Source organism: Salarias fasciatus, chromosome 18 (assembly GCF_902148845.1).
Source record: "Salarias fasciatus chromosome 18, fSalaFa1.1, whole genome shotgun sequence".
In the NCBI taxonomy this organism is placed as follows: domain Eukaryota; kingdom Metazoa; phylum Chordata; class Actinopteri; order Blenniiformes; family Blenniidae; genus Salarias; species Salarias fasciatus.
The window spans coordinates 1,059,087-1,075,736 of record NC_043762.1 but is presented as its reverse complement, the minus strand read 5'-3'; the positions used below and the strand labels follow the sequence as shown (position 1 = coordinate 1,075,736).

At 44.2% G+C, this 16,650-nt stretch overlaps 1 long non-coding RNA gene across 1 annotated transcript; it reads right to left on the bottom strand.

Moving 5' to 3' along the window:
- Positions 1-586: 586 nt before the first annotated feature.
- On the bottom strand, positions 587-993 carry LOC115404944 (uncharacterized). Its single transcript, XR_003933395.1, has 2 exons — positions 932-993; positions 587-681 (listed from the first exon to the last, which is right to left on the bottom strand). It is a non-coding gene; the product is annotated as an uncharacterized LOC115404944 (long non-coding RNA).
- Between the last annotated feature and the right edge of the window lie 15,657 nt (positions 994-16,650).

The window sequence follows — 16,650 nt, the reverse complement described above, 5'->3', positions numbered from 1 at the left end:
ATATTTATTTGCTGCTGCTCAGGTCTCTCTTGCAAATGAGACCCTGGGTCTCAATGGGACGACCTGTACAAATAAAGGTTAAATAAAAAAATAAAAAATAAAAAAATTCAAGTTTCATGAGTGGAAGATTGGTGGTGTGAGGTGACAGTTGTAACCAGTGAACCACCGTACCACACCTTGTAACATCTCTTCTCTTGTATCAGTGAGCAGAGTGTTTGAAGAGCAGCTGGAACCACAGTGACTCTGATCAAACAGGAATGAGCAGAATCCATCTGATATGAAGCTGTGTGCTGAATCCCACTTCCCTCCTCTTTGAAGAGGAGTCCCATATCTGTGTTCAGCTTTTTGTACAGCCTCTTCTACACTTTGGATCACTGTGTCTCAGAGCACAGTAGTAGAGAGCTGTGTCTGCCAGGGTTAGCTTTGGAATGCTCAGTGTAGTTGATGAGTCTGTTGTTTGGGAACCGTATCGACGATCGGGAATATGTTCTTCATCACTCCGTGATTTTGCTCCTTTCCAGAGTATAAACTGAGGAGCCTGAAGGTCTGAATGATGTCTGTACCAGTAAAGCCAAGGATCATCATCATCTGTCTGATAGCTACATGAGAGTGTGACAGATTGTCCTTCTCTTCCACTGACTTCTTGTCGGTCAGGAGAGATTGTGTCTGCAGCTGTTAGTCCTGGAAAAAGTGGAGAAAATGAAGCCATTAGATGAACATTGTCCATGAGGCTGAGAGGAGAAGACAGTGGAAAATGTCCCCTGAACACTGTTACTCTGTGGACACAAACAGATGGACTGCAGCTGAGATTCCAAGCAGTTTGTTCACAACTTGATGTCAAAGAACAAATCCAGTGAGATGAAACAATGATTGTTGGTCAGTGAGACATTTTCTGAAGACAGCAGGTTGAATGAGACGTTCTTAAACTCACCTCTAATGAGAGACAGAAGCACAAAGAGGGAAAGCAACATGACTTTGGAGTGATTCAAAGCAGACACACAGCAGACCAACAATGTTCTTCCACTGCAGGAGAATGAGGAGGAGCTGAAGTTCAGTGGGCGGGGCCACATATGTCTTGATATCATCTTTGTTCACTTCAAGTCGACCAATGAGATTCAGTTTAGCTTCTACATCAGATCTGTGTGTGTTTCTGATCTTTACTGCTTCAGTTCTCTGTTGTGTTTGTCTTCAGTCCAAAGAGTCAGAAATCAGAGGTTGAACAGAGAGTGAGTCCCTCTAGTGGAGGATTGTGTTTTCTTTGCTCCAGAGGTTTTCGTCCACAGTTGAGCTGTTTCCTGTCACTGTGGGCTCCAGAGCACAGTAGTACACAGCAGAGTCAGACACTGCAGCAGAGGAGATCTCCAGATGAAACTCCTTTGTGTTTTTGTCATGTTTGAAAGACAGTCTTTCTGTTCTGGGTGAATATTGACTGATGAGAAGCTGTGGAGGTGAACTGGACTTCTGCTGGTACCAGCAGAGGTTGCTGCTGGAAGCTGAAAAGTTACAGGAGAGAGTCACAGTGTCTCCTTCCAAAGCCGTCAGTTCATCTTTAAACGGCGTCAGTAAATCCTCCGAGGATCCTGAAACAACAAAGACAGATTTCTCCAGAACATTTGGATCTGAATTCCACATCATTCAGCTCAGTTTCATCAGAGAAAAAGTGAATCCACTCAAACATGGACATGTGCTTCATGTCTGTCTTCTCCTCCTCCATCTCCCTCCATCTCTGGATGACTTACCAGTCTGAAAGGAGATGATCAACATCCAGATGAAAAGCAGGAACATGGTTTTCACTTGGACTGGATGAAGACTGGAGAGAAGACAGCAGCTCTTCTCTCCAACATGAAGCCTTTCACACTGAGCTGTGGAGCTCCTCCTCTTGTTCTGCTCACTGTGAATTCAGCCTGATGGAAGCTCCTCAACTCATCGTCCTCACTGACCTCCTGCTCCTCCTCCATCATGGAGTCAGACTCAAGAAGCAGTCAGATGCTCACATGAATGAATGAGGAGAGATTTCATTCTTAGAAAACGGAGATGAATTTGAATTATAACTTTCAACGACTTCTGACTTCTTCTGCTTTGACTTTCAATGACTTTCTTCATGCCTCTCTTCCACACAGGTCTGATTTGTGGAGCGCAGACTGATTGTTATCCTGTGGACACATTGTCCCAGCTGAGCTGTGGCTCTCTTCATATCCTCCACAGTTCCCATGAGCCTCTGAGCCGCTCCTCTGATCATTGCTCTCCTTGCCGGGCCTGTCAGTTCAGATGAACAACCATGTCGGTAAACTTGTCCACTGTTCTGTCCCTGACCTGTCTGCTGCCTTCCTTTGTCTTCATCATGCTGTTATGAAAAGAGAATCACGGAGTGCTGTGACGCCAGATCGTGACTGAATGAATGATCTTTGAAGCTGAGAAGGCGAGTTCCCACCACGACGCGGATTCTAACTGACTTTCAGTAGAGACTGTTTGCGTGGTGACCGCTCGCAGCTTCAACACAATGTGCGACAGGCGCAGGCAATCTGGTACTAAGAATACGTGCTCATTTCACGCATTTCTGTGAGATCAGGTCGGTCTTGTTTCACAGAACTTCTCTAAAGAGTCGAACGTCCTCATTGGTCAGAGTGGCTGGACTCCTGGATCAATTCTTTCAAGATTTTCAACCTCAGATTTTTTTTACATTTATGACTGTTGTTTACTTTTAGTCAGGATTTTTCTTATTTAACCAACATCATTTGAATTATTAATTGTATATGTTCAGCCAAAACATGAATTACAAAAATTGCTTGTATGGAAAATTGCAAATCGAAGACATTTAGATTTGTTGAGACTTGTGACAGAGATTCACTTCAGACCACATTTCATCATGAATGTAGAAATCCTGGAAATTGTTGAATAATTTTATAATATTCTTTACATCATGCTTATTATATTATGTTATTTACTATTATTCATATTATGCATGTTTTTGGTAGTGTGTGTACTCATGTGTGGAAAAAACAATGTATTCTTTCAGGTTTGCCTGCCTGTCATTTTTCATTTTCACGGCAGCCTCTTGGCAGCTGGACAGTCTGTTTTTTCTAAAGCTCAGACTACAGGTCATTTGCCTCTCTGTCTCCCTCTGGCGCAAATGAGGCTCATTGGACAAGAAATGTGACACTATGATCTGTTGAAACAACACCTGGCATTTGGAGACTTGATGGAGGCTGATAGGGCCTCCCAAGGGGTCACGGACATTGACCTTTGTAGGGAGGGGGGAAGAGGGTCAATTGAGAAGCAACGAATGGTTTAGAGCAATTGTGTCTTGACGAAAAGTCATTTGAGATGCAACGAACTCCCAGAAAATAGTATAAATAGATGGAGCAGAGAGCGATCGGGGCGTCAGTTCTTTTTGGTCTGCCTGACTGCCGGAGGGTTTTTTTGGGAATAAAGTCCTCTTTTTGCATCCTGACTTCGACTCTGCCTGATTGTTCCGAGGAGAACTACGATTGAAGACTTCAAGAACCAAGAGTGGATATACTTGAAGATTTTGAGATTTTCCTGGAAATATGTTTGTGGGTTTTTTTGCACCGTGACTGGCCGAGGATGCTTTTTAAATAAAAATCCACGACAAAATGTAAAACTCTTCACGTCATTCTTTTCTTCTGCCACAGTGTGTGTCAGGAGACCAACCCCCGCAGTGTGATGGAGTGGGGCTCCCTCTAGTGGAGGACTGTGTTGTCTTTGCTCCAAAGCTTTTCGTCCTCAGTTGAGCTGTTTCCTGTCGCTGTGGGCCTCACAGCACAGTAGTACACAGCAGAGTCAGACACTGCAGCAGAGATGAGCTCCAGATCTACTCGTCTCTGTGTTTTGTTGATGTGAGCTGAGAAATCAGACCGAGTTGGATGAACTGATCCTCCCTCTGCGATGGAGAGCAGGAACTCTGTTCTGGATCTCTGGTATTGTCGGTACCACTGGATACTGTAGATGCTTCCTTCATATTTACAGCTCAGCTTGATGTGTCGTCCCTCTGCTGCAGCTTCTTCTTGACTTTCCTGCTGGATGACGCTCATGGAGCTCATGTCTGTGAAATGATTCATTCATATCAGTTATTTCTTGATTGATCTGATCAACCAGCAGCTATTAAATGACAACATGTGCGGTCCGTCCAGGAAGTGAACAACACTCACCTATCAGATGAAGACAAACACCAAGAAGCAGGTGGAGCTGCATGACTCTGCAGTGGGATGAAGACAGGAGGGTTTCTGCTGCAGTCTTCCTCCTCAGCATCAAGCTGCTTCTGTTTCCAGCTGTGAAAACACAAACCATCTCATTGGTGGAGTTGAGAGATGGAGGGTGGAGCCAGAGAAAAGCCTTTTGAAACATCCTTGATGCAGCAAAGTTCAGTTCAGTCAGAGACTCAGAATGACTTGTTGAGTCATTTCTTGTTTTATTTTGACTCCTCTGTTGTGTCCACGTCTCCACACACTCCTTCTTCCTGTCGGTCTCCCTCTGTGTGTGTGATTGTGTGGTGTGTTTCAGTGTGTCTCTCCTTCCTCAGTGTATTTGAACCTCTTTCCCCCGTGTGTCTGTCCCACATCGTCTTCTACTCTGTCTTGACCTTCTGTCTGTTCTCATCCTGTTCCTCGTCCTGATCTTCTCCTGTTTGGCCTTCAGCCTGTGTTTCTGGCCTCCCTCTGGATCATCCCTCGGACTCCTCCACCTGCTCAGCATCAAGAAGTGAGCAATAAACTCTTTGGAACTGAGCTCTTTGTGCTTGAGTGTGTTTCTGGGTTCAGTCCTGACTGGTGACAGAATGGAGCTGCAGAGCAGAACAGCATCCAGATGGATGGAGACAAAGTCTGGAGTCTTTTCAGGAGAGTGAAGGTCAGGGAGAGCCCAGGTACTGACGGCACCACAGGCTGGACTCTGAGAAATGAGGAACAGCTGCAGATGGTTTTCACGGGGTTTTTAAAGTCTCTTCATCTCCACAGTGTCCTGAGACCCTGTGACCTTCAGCTTCTAATGACTGATGATTCATTCATGTGTTCATCAGGTTCACAGGAGGCTCCTGGATCCAGATTGTGTTTGTCATTAATGAAAACCCTCAGAGAGCCAGGGAAGTTCAAAACTGGACTTTAGTGCAACAAAGTAGACAGAGAACAACGACCGATGTTTCTCCTGTGGTTGTGTTTTATTGTAGAATTAGATTGATTTGATGTGTTTTTCCTCTCCAGCAGGTGAAGAGGGCAGGAATACAAATCAGACGATGACTTTACTTCCTCTTCTTCCTCCTCTGAGGTTCTGGCTGATGCTCATGTGATCAATCTGATTCTCTGTGATGTGAAAACACTGCTGTGGCTTGATGTGATGGAGAGTGTGTGAGTCCCTCTAGTGGATGTAGAGGAGGATTGTGTTGTCTTTGCTCCAAAGCTTTTCGTCCACAGTTGAGCTGTTTCCTGTCACTGTGGGCTGCAGAGCACAGTAGTACACAGCAGAGTCAGACAGCTCAAGCTTCTGGATCTTCAGAGGAACTGATTTGTCTTTGAGCTCAGCACCAAATCTGGCTGTGGGGAAGTCTTCTGCATTATAGACTTTCTTGGAAACAAGTTTCAAAATGTACTTCGGGTAACTGTTCACTGATTGTTTGTGCCAGAACAAATATGGATTTGAGTCGGAGGTTTCAAAAGTACAATTCAGTGTAACTGAGTCTCCTTCAGCAGCAGGAACATCTCCTGATGGCTGCATCACTTTGTCTTCTCCTTTACACTCTGGAGAAGAAGAGAACATGCAGAGAAGAGAGGAATCAATACAGATGATTGACTGAAGGAGAACAATTAGTATTGAAGAGTTTTCAATAAATGTCAAGCATGAATGATTTTTTTCACAAGGTAACAACATCAGCATAAACACTGGAGTGTGATTTAGTGGATCCTGAACATTCAAAGTTCTTCATGTAGAGCTCAGTGATGTGTTCAAGTGTTTGAAGAGGAAACATGTAGAGTTTTGTATCTTACCAAAGAAAAGAGCAGCAAGAAGAATCCACAGCCAATGTTCCATGTGTCCAACAAGGTTTCAGTCACCAGGAGAAAGTAGCTGATGTTCAGCACTCAGTGTGACAATAGTTGTCTTCACAGCAGCTCTTCTTATTGACACAATGGTTGAACACAGTGCAGAAGTAGAGCAGCAGCTGCTGGATCATGTGGCCCTCTAGTGGAGCTCCAAAGTTGACTTGAACAGTGTGAAAAAAGTCTTCCAGCAGCTTGTCAGAGAGTCACTGACAGACTTTCAGCAGCTCTTTCACTCATTCAGAGGAGGGAACCTCAGAGGGGTTTAATGACTGGAGTCCAGACAGTTGGGGAGTGAATCAGAAGTTAGCAGATGTGAAACTGCAGCCATCACAACTTCACTTTTGATGAATTAATTTAAAAAAGAGAGAATATTACACTGATAGCAACATAATTCATTTGCCATCAGAACATGAATGTACTGTGAATGTTGGATGATTAAATGCACCTGACTGATTTTAAGACAAAGTTTTGAACATATATTGGCCACTGCAGTGTATGAGGCACAGGTGTCCAGGCCCTTCTGGATTCTCAGAACATTCATTAAAAAAATAACAAAGTACAGCAGTGTACCAGAATCGTCATCCTGCTCCTGCACACTGAACACCATTTCAGTGTTGGAGTTGAACAGCCTCAGCAGTGCTTCATCTGAACCTCGTCCATATTGACCATGTCGAGTGGTGCAATTCAACGCTCTGTTTAGTAGTGAACTTGTGGATTCAAGACACAAGTGTTAGAGATATATGATAACAGTAATATTATTACTCTGAAGTGTGTGTGTGTGTGTTTTTACCACGTGTCTCTGCCTGGAGCACCGTCACCATCACATTCAGCTGCTCTGTTTTCTCCTGTGTTTCTGGACGTTGTCACCATCCTCTGCTGTAAAGCCGAACTCATCTTCATTCTTTCATTGAGTTAAAATCTGGTTTGAATCCCAGAATTGATGAGATGAGTTTCTTGTTGATATTTTCTTGTTTGGACTTTCAAACCTCTGTGTAATTTATCTCCCCCTCTGCTCAGTGAAGGGGAGAGCGGAGGCTTTCAGGTCACTTTATTATATTGTCCTCTCTGCACAGAGATGCATTTATTTTTAGTAACAGCATTTTATAGTGAGCAGCATCCATTTGTCTTCTAATCCTGGCCACGTTTGCAAAGCTCGGATGAAAACAATGCTGCTCTGCAGTCTGCACTGCTGCTATGAGTTTAATTTTAATTTCAGAATTTAAATGATCTGGTAGACTCATCAAAAACATTTTCTGACCCACACCTCGCGGGGTCAAATGCATCAAGTTCCCACGTCCAGTGAATGCTCTGGCAGCTGTCCAGGGTGCTGAACCAGGTGACCAGGACAGCTTTTACAGACATCTCAGTCCTACTCGGAGTTTTTGTGGCTTGTTTGTAAACCGCTGCTCAGGGACTGCTGGGTCTAAATCTGGTGGTGGTTGTGTCTGTCTGTGTCCTGCTGCTTTGGGTGTGGCCCTCTGTGTGAGTCCCTACCTCTGTGTACGCCTCGGCACACATACTTCAGTGTGTGTGTGTGCGTGTGTGTGTGTGTGTGTGTGTGTGTGTGTGTGTGTGTGTGTGTGTCTGTCCTTTCCGGATCTCACATTTTTCCCGTGGCCTTGTTTTTCCCTGGTTCCCTCCTTCTATCAGTCTCTTATGTCATTGTCCAGTTGTCTCTCGTCTCCCCCTCCATTTAAGCCAGTGGTCCCCAAACTACGGCCCACGGGCTGGATACGGCCTGCCACCACCTTCGGCACGGCCCCCTGAACTATACTAGAAAAATACCCTGAAGGAAAATCCTGGAGTCACTCTGGACTTACACTGGATGAGGCTGCAGTCATTCGAACTGCAGCCGCAGTGCATCCAGTGTGAGCCCGGCGTGTTTTTCCGCTCGGCGGACTCCTGCTGCGTCATTCTAAACAGAAGCAAGTCGGGTGTTGCAAGGAAAGTAGATTGCGCACACACCTGACTTAAACTGTTTGGTAAAAACTGGTTTCATTTGCTCTTTAAGTCTCCTCAGGCAGATTGTTCAGTTCCTTATTCCTCCCCCTTCTGTCATTGTTTGCATGCTGTCATTAAAATATGAAAACCTATAAATGTTTGGGTGGTTTTAGTTAAAGCAGACACTGTTTTTTCATCTGTGTGATTTTGACAAAGATCAGATCATATTTGATGGTGATTTTATGCAGAAATGTGAGAAATTCCAAAAGGTTCAGATACTTTTGCTGTAAATGTGGTTTGTCCAGCCTGTCTTGTGACCACATGTTGTGGACTGAGGAGGCGCTGTGATATTGTGATTTATGCAAAACTTCAACTCAGAAAATAAAATCAACATTTGATTTATATGAAAATGGAAGAAGGTCAAGCTGACATGTTTGTGGAAACTAATGACAGAGACCAGAACATGTTCTGAAACCGGGTTTTTAATGTGTTTATTTGCACTCTGAAATTCGTCATTGCTGACTGTGTTCCTCCAGGATGCACGGAGTAGATCTAGACAACCGAGGGAGGACTGACTTCCAGACTGCTGACACATTAGACACTGGATTGTTAATCCTGCTGACAGCCTGGTTGATACTCCTTCCATCAGGTCACAAACAGGGCTCAGTGGACGGAGGCTGACGTTAAAAACACTAGTGAGACGATCAGCTGGATTTTCTGTTAATAAGAAATGGCGAATATTGACTCTGATCTAAAACTGACAGATCTTTTAGATCCTCCCAACCAAAAAGAGGAGAAGATCTGACCGTGGCCTTGAGAGGTGAAGACAGAAGAGATCTGTGGAGGCAGACGGCCACAAACTCTTCAGAGACATACAGAAGAAGCTTCTCTGTGAAGAGGAATGCTTTAACAACAAGAGAGCAGAGCTGGAGATGGAAAGGAAGACAATGGCCCAAGAGAGGGAAGCCTTGGAGGATGAGAAGAAGGAGATGGACATCAAATGCTGCAAAAGAGATGAGAGGAAGGTGTGAGAGGCTGGAAAAGAGGAGCTGGAAGAGCTGAAGAGAGCTCTCAGTCAGGAAAAGGAAGACAGAAAGAGGCCTGTAGGGAGTTGTCATGGCCAAAATGGATTGTTTTGTGAAGGATGGTAATATTTTGGTGTCATGATTTTAATTTATTTAAGATTAACTGGTATTTGTTTGCTTTTGTAAAGGATCTTATGATGAAGTTGCTGCACTTTCTGTTGAAATACTTTATTTTGCCTTATTTTATTTCTGGAAAGTTGCTTTTTTCTGTTGTTAAAAGCACTTGGACAGTGAATGAGGATGTTGACTACATATGGAGTTCACAATAAAAGAGCTGTAGCCTGGGAAACATGCTAAAAGTCATCTCTTCTCTGTGATCCACAGTTCTTTTCAGATACTGGCTACACACTGCTCTCTACCCTGTATGATGCTTGCTGCTGGTCCAGATTCCCCCGAGGTCTGGTGCCGGTAACACCAGCATCCTCAGCAGACATGTCATCCACTGAGCATGCTGGAGTGATCTGGATCGGCGGATATGGAAGCTTGTTGCAGTTCCTTCCAATATCCTGGACAAGGAACTTAGCACAGACGCTGAAGAGGAGAGGAACAACAATCAACACCCTGAAGGAGCTGTTTTTAATGATTGATTAATGATTATCTTTATTTGACAGGCTCTTGGTCTACTAAAAGAAAGAAAAACAGACAGTACACAAACAATCATAAAAGGCACTTGTACCAGTGCTTCCACAGAGCTGACTGATAACGCACAGCACTAATGCTGGGGGTCACCAGCCTGGACAAGAGTGTTGTTACAGCCATTCAGACGGCACATGAATCTATACATCAGATTCCTCATGAGAGCGTGGAAAGAATTCACATGAGTCTGACAGAACAACAGGCTTGCGCTGCTTGACCTGGGCTTCTTCAGTAAAATACAAAAAGCATCGCTATAGGCCACCGTAAGCTTTTGTAGTGCACTCTTCTTATAATTGCACCACAAAGGGGCTGTATACAGGGGGGTACAGTAAGTCCTAAAAGTTTGATTTTTACGGTTTCTGTGCACATGTGAAATCTCCGAACCAATGTATTGGCCTGGGCGTACAGTACACGTCTTTGGCGAGCGATGTCATCATCATCACAGAGCCGGTCTGTTATGAAATGACCCAGATGTTTTGTTTGACTGCATACACTCAGCTTCTGGTCGGACAGATGAAAGTCTGGAAAGCAAAGGTTCTTGTCTGCTTTAGTCCGGCAGATTAGTACAACAGACTTTTTGGCGTTATACTGAACATTGTATTTGAGTCCATAATCAGAACAAACATTCAAAAGTTGCTGAAAGCCAGCACTGCTTGGAGAGAGAATAGCCAGATCGTCAGCATACATGAAATGATTGATCAGAGTGTTACCAATCATGCATCCTGTTCTACAGTCATTCAGTCGCTGGGACAACTCATCCATGTAGAGGTTAAATAAAACCGGGGACAGCAGCCCTCCCTGGCGCACCGCATTACTGACACCAAAAGAGGCTGATTGTACTTCCCCATTTCACCTGCATCCTCTGATTAGAGTACCAGTAAGACAAAATCCTTATTACGGTCTCAGGCACCTTTCTTTGTTTTAATTTATCAAAAAGCTTCCGGTGGTTCACTCTGTCAAACGCTTTCGACGCATCGATAAATCCTACTAGCACAGAGGAATTTTGTCTTAAATACACCTGTGCTGTGTCTTTTAAGCTGTAGATGCATAGATCAGTTCCCATCTTTGTTTTAAATCCAAACTGATTATCTGTAGTACTTATACATTGACACATTCGACCCAGCAATATTTTCTCAAGGACTTTAGATAAGACACAGACTAAAGCTATCGGTCTGTAATTATCCACACTCCCAACTTTGCCAGCTTTATCCTTAATGACGGGCACTAGCGTAACAGACAATAGAGAGGCAGGTAGTAGCCCATGGATCATGAAGCCAGTGAAGCATAAGGCCAGAAGTACAGCAGCTTTAGGCGTAGCATACTTCAGGTGCTCTGCAGTGGTATTATCGGCACCTGTAGCTTTATTATCAGGCAGTTGAACTATAGCATTGTGAACTTCAGAGGGGGAGATGGTCACCGCCTCCCTGTTGGTAATTCTTCCCACTCCCAAAGGTTCACTTTGTATACAATTAAATAAAGCAGAGTAATGCTGCCTCCAGAGTTCAGCTATGTTCTCAGCCCCTGAGACTCCCTCTATGACACCGGGCAGTAGTGTATTTACCCTGTTCTGAGTGCACACATCATTCCAAAAACCAGCAACATTATTAGATAACAACTTTTGAGCCATTGAGTCTGCTCTCATATTTTGTTCACATTTACTGATATAGCGAATTGCATACTTATACCTTGCATTGGAGAGCTTTTTAAACTCCAGCGCATGTCCAGCTCGAGGTTTACCAGCTTGCACCCATTCCTTACAGGCTTGTTTAGCTTCTGCATGATGTGCCGCTACATGCCTGTTCCAACCTGGCCTAATATTTTTAGCTTTTACACGTGTAAGGTATGGGCGACTGCACTTACGGACCGCATCAACAATACACTCATACATGGTACAAAGATCCTTACAATGAGATATATCCTTACAGTTAACATCTGTACACAGAATGGCATGTTTAGGTAGATGTATATTACTTAACACAGCCTCAGTTTCCATACAATAGGTCACGAGGTCATCCTGTGAAAGTTTGGCCCATTCTAATTTGGCTTTACAGCCATCATTTACTCTCTGTGTCACCTCAGGAAGACTTTCAACATCAAGCAACTTAACAAATGGGACATGATCTGAAATTGAAAGCTCATACAAAATTTCAATAGACTTTAAAGCAGAATGTGCATCAGCAGTGCTAATGCAATGGTCCAGCCATGACGTAGTGTGCCATGCTTCACTTATATAAGTATAGCTGTCAGATGGTAAAAGCAACTGGCTGCACACTGGTAAATTGTTTTCCTGACAAAACTGTAGCATGTGCTTAGCAAACAGAGAGTGCTCATCAGATATATCAGCGTTCATATCACCCATCATAAAAATAGATGAAGAGTGACGCTCATGAATAAAACAATTTATAAAACCAAGTTTGTTCATATACTCATCTTCATTCTGCAAACACTCATATGGTGTATAAACATTAAGTATGATAAAGTCTTTACTGTCCAGCTCAAAATGCACTTCAATGCACCAGTCAACTCCTGTCCTAATAATTTTTATCAATGAATCCAGCTTTTTGTGCCATAGGATAGCCACGCCCCCACGTATCCGTTCTCTTACTATACCCATAGATAAGTGTACCGTGGACTCACCAGCTCCATGGAAATTGTCATTAACACAGTTTAAATTACCCAAATCCTGTTTAGTCAAAAATGTTTCTTGGAGGCAGAGAATATCACATTTATGGAGCAACTCATCCACAGTCTGACGCCGTGCCCTATCAGCAGCTGCATTTCCGACGCGCAATCCCCGACAATTGTAAGATATTACGCACATGGCTTAATGAGATGGCACAGCCGCTGCACAAGCAGGCCCAGCTACACCATGTGTCGAGATGGGCACCGCGGGTCCGTTACTGGCCATCTTCCGCGGCTCATAGTACCGCCGCACTAGAGATCCTTCAGGCCACAGCTTCGGGTTGTATACTTCAGAGACATCCTCGCACTCCACGCTGACTTTGAAAGAGCTGCACCTTGTATTCATAGTAACGATGCGTTCACACTGAACATCACGTCCAAGTTTCTCTTTGAGATAACCAGCAAGTGTCTCAGCATCCAGATCAGGAAGAAACTTGGTGGCGAAGACATTAACAAGCTTTGTGCGCACCGCTTTAATGTTCCCATGCGCACCAGTGCCATAGACCGGCTTCGGTCTCACGCGCTCATGCCCATTTCTATGCAGCTTTATCCGAGAGGAGCTATCAGCCCGCGGACGCCGATTCTTCTTTACTACTAAGCTACACTTGGGGGAATTTGGGAGAGTAACAGTACCTTCAGAGCTCTTATCAACGGAGGTGTCCTCATCCACTCCGCCAGCCGAACTGATCCCCCGCTCCCGGGCCACTCCGTCACCGTGAGCCGCCGCTCCCAGCGCAGCCACCGAGGCAGTCAACTCTCCAGGGGTTCCTCCATCAGTTTCACCGGCAGTTCCCTCTGACGCATCCACACCAAGTTGTTTCCTATCGCCGGGCAGCATACATTGTTCCATTGCAGCCACTCGGCGGTCAATGGTGGCGGTGACAGTACGCAGGTCCTTGCCGACATCAGCTTGGAGTCTGACGCACTGTTTCAGTGCACAGATCTCGCTGTGCAGGCGCTCAATCCTGGAGAGGAGATTGGAAACATCCAGGCTGCTAAACGTAACCGGCGGTAGCTCATCCAGGAAGTGGGACACAAAGTGCAGTATGTCTTCCCCACACTCATTCAACACTTTTAGGCAACTTTTGATGTTGTTTACGTCCTTCTGATTGCCTTTAAATACCACATAGCGCTGTTTGGTGCTAGGACATAGATCAAACAAAACCTTCCTTGATGTCTCAATTAGGGATGTCCGATATTGACTTTTTTGCCGATATCAGATATGCCGATATTGTCCAACTCTCAATTTCCGATTCCGATATCTACCGATATCGATATATGTGGGCTATTTTTCCTCTAAACTAATTCACATATCACATATTTCCTGTTGTGGAATTAACACATGCCTAATTTTATTGTGATGCCCCACTGGATGCATTCTCAAATGCAACAAGGCTTTCCAAAAGTAAACATTGTCTGTGAAAATTAAGAAAACTACTTCAACTTGAGTTGTGGAAAAAGTGCCATATTTATTTATTTTTAAATTGTTTCAAACAACAGTTTGGATCACACTGTCTGAGACATTCTTGACAATGCTCCTTACAAATAGGGCAAATTTGACTTCTTCACACATTGTAAAACATTGTACCTGTAGAACTACAGTACGTGCAGAATGTAACTAAAATAACAGCTAAATAAACTAAAATAACAGACAGGCTACTCTTCTTCTTGCAGTGTTAATTTAGCCTGCATTTGTAGGCTGCTTCATGGACTATTTCTTTCACTAAAACTCAATCACCTTAATTGAATTAATTCACAATCAATGTGGCAACTAAACTGTACAATTTTGAAAACTGCACATTTCTTTGAGCTACAAACAATACTTTGGCATTTGGTAAAGTGCAAAACAAGGAAACATTTTAAAGTGCAAAATAAATACAAGCCCATTACTTGGGCTAATGCAATCATTGAAATTATAAGCTGGGCACAATCAGCACTGCTCCACATGAGCATAAGAACAAGGAAGGCACAAAGTTTCATTCCAGACCTTCCAGAGTAGTAAACAAAGTCCTTCTTCAAGTGAACAAGGCTAAAAGTCCGACTGGCCTTCATAACAGGCCATAACTTTGCCAACACAATCATCATAAACTGGGCTCAGTCAACCCTGCTCTTTCGTATGAGTAACAAAAAGGTGCAAATATAAACAAGAAAGGCACAAAAAATAAAAACAGCTTCAGGCCAGACAAGTAAACATGACGCTCCTTTTGAAGTGCAGTAAATGAGGCTCAAAGACTGATGCTGACTCGCCTCTATGACTGGTCTAATTTTTTCCCTTGTCCAGGAGAGGTAGATTTTTCTGAATGAAAATAAGCATCTCAGCATTGTCGCAATGTATGCGATTTCTCTTCTCATCGATGACATTGGAGATGGCGCTGAACAGCCGTTCGCTGTCTACGCTGGTACAGGGTGCAGTGAGGTACTTGCGTGCAACTCGGGCAAGCGCAGGGAAGCGGGCGTGGGTGGACCTCCAGTACTTCAAAGGGCACGCTGTCTTGAGGATGGTGGGTTCTCCCAGGTATGCATACACCTAAAGAAAAAGTCAAAACAAAAACAGAAATAATATTACTTACTTTTCTTCAAAGCACTGACAGCCGAATGTTTATTTTATTCACTTTATGTACATTTTCATGTAAAGCACTCTGCAAATGAAATAAATTTACAATTAAGTTTATTATTTACTCACCTGTGATGCTGTTTCGCCTGTAGTTGCTTGTTTGGTGACATCATTCTCTGCGAGGATTTCTTGGTACATGTCCTGCAGGCTCCCAGTTCGGGCCCTCTTAGGTGGGGGCTCCTGGTCTTCCTGGCCTAGGTCATCTGCACTGGCACCAGCAGCCTTTTCTTGTTGATCATTGCCCACACTGGCCATTTCATCCACAATCTTCAGCAGCATATTCCGTGCTCCTTCCTTGTTGTCCAGGTCAAAATAACGGTCTTTGTAACGAGCATCAACCATGGTTGCAATTGCATAGAGGTTCACTTTGCACACCATTAAAGCGTTTACTGACAGCTTCCAATAGAGCATGTTTGGCTGTTTGCACACCTTTGTCTGATTCATCCATCTTGGCGAGCAGCCGTATCAGGGATACCACACCAGGGATGACATCTGCAGCAGTGGCCTCCGCAGAGCTGATGTCCTTGGTTAGCTGTTCAAAGGGTTCCAGTACGGTGGTCATCTTCTCCAAAATTCCCCACTGAGTTGCTGTCAGTGTTGTTGGGAGTTCATAATCAGCAGCATACGCACTTAAAACCCTCTTCTGCTCCACCAGGCTCTGCATCATATAATAGGTCGAATTCCACCCGGTGGGGACGTCTTGTTGGAGCTTTTTCACAGGCATATTGCGTTCTTTTTGTATGTCTTCAAAACGACTGCAAGCAAGCGGTGAGTGCTTGAAGTGGCCTACAACTCGCCTCCCCACAGCCAGGGCATCTGCAATGCTGCGTTGAGACAGGGTACCTCAATTCACTGCGAGCTGCAAGGTGTGCGCCATGCAGGGCAGACTTGGGACACCAAACTCTGACGTAGCTTTGGCCATGTTGCGTGCGTTGTCTCTGACTACTACATGCACTTTCTCCTTGCAGATTTTCCATGTTTCAAACATCCCTTCAAAAGCAGATGCGATTGCTTCTGCCGTATGAGACCCACGGCACTCTTGAGAATGAAGCACAGACTTTTTAAGCACAAAATCCTTATCTAGCCATTGAGCAGTCAAGCTCAACATGCTAACCTGGCTAACGCTTGAAGACCAGATATCTGTTGTGAAGCTAATGGATACAGCATCAGCAATTAGCTTCTCGACGTGGCTGTAAACAACACTGTACAGCTCAGGTAAGCAAACATCTGAGAAATACTTGCGATTGGGCATGGCAAAGCGTGGCTCGAGGAACTTCACAAGTTTGGTGAATCCGGCGTCTTGCACGATAGAAAAGGGCTGGTTATCCAGTGCGATACACTCCATGATTTTCTGAGAGATGGCTTTCGCCCTGGGGTGGTCTTTGTTGTATTTTTGTTTTTTCTCGGTTGACTCTTTAAGCGTCAACTGAGTGTTTTTTTTCAGTGCAGCCTGTCTCTGTTGCTTCGTTTCATTACTTTGCTGTACAAATGCCACGTATCTCTCTGAATGATTCATCCTGAGGTGGGAGATTAAATTCGAAGTATTGAAGGAAGAAGTCTTGGTTCCGCCTCGCATAACCAACGCTTTGCAGTCGTTGCAAATCGCCAGTTTAATATCCGAAGGAGACACTTGGAAATAATT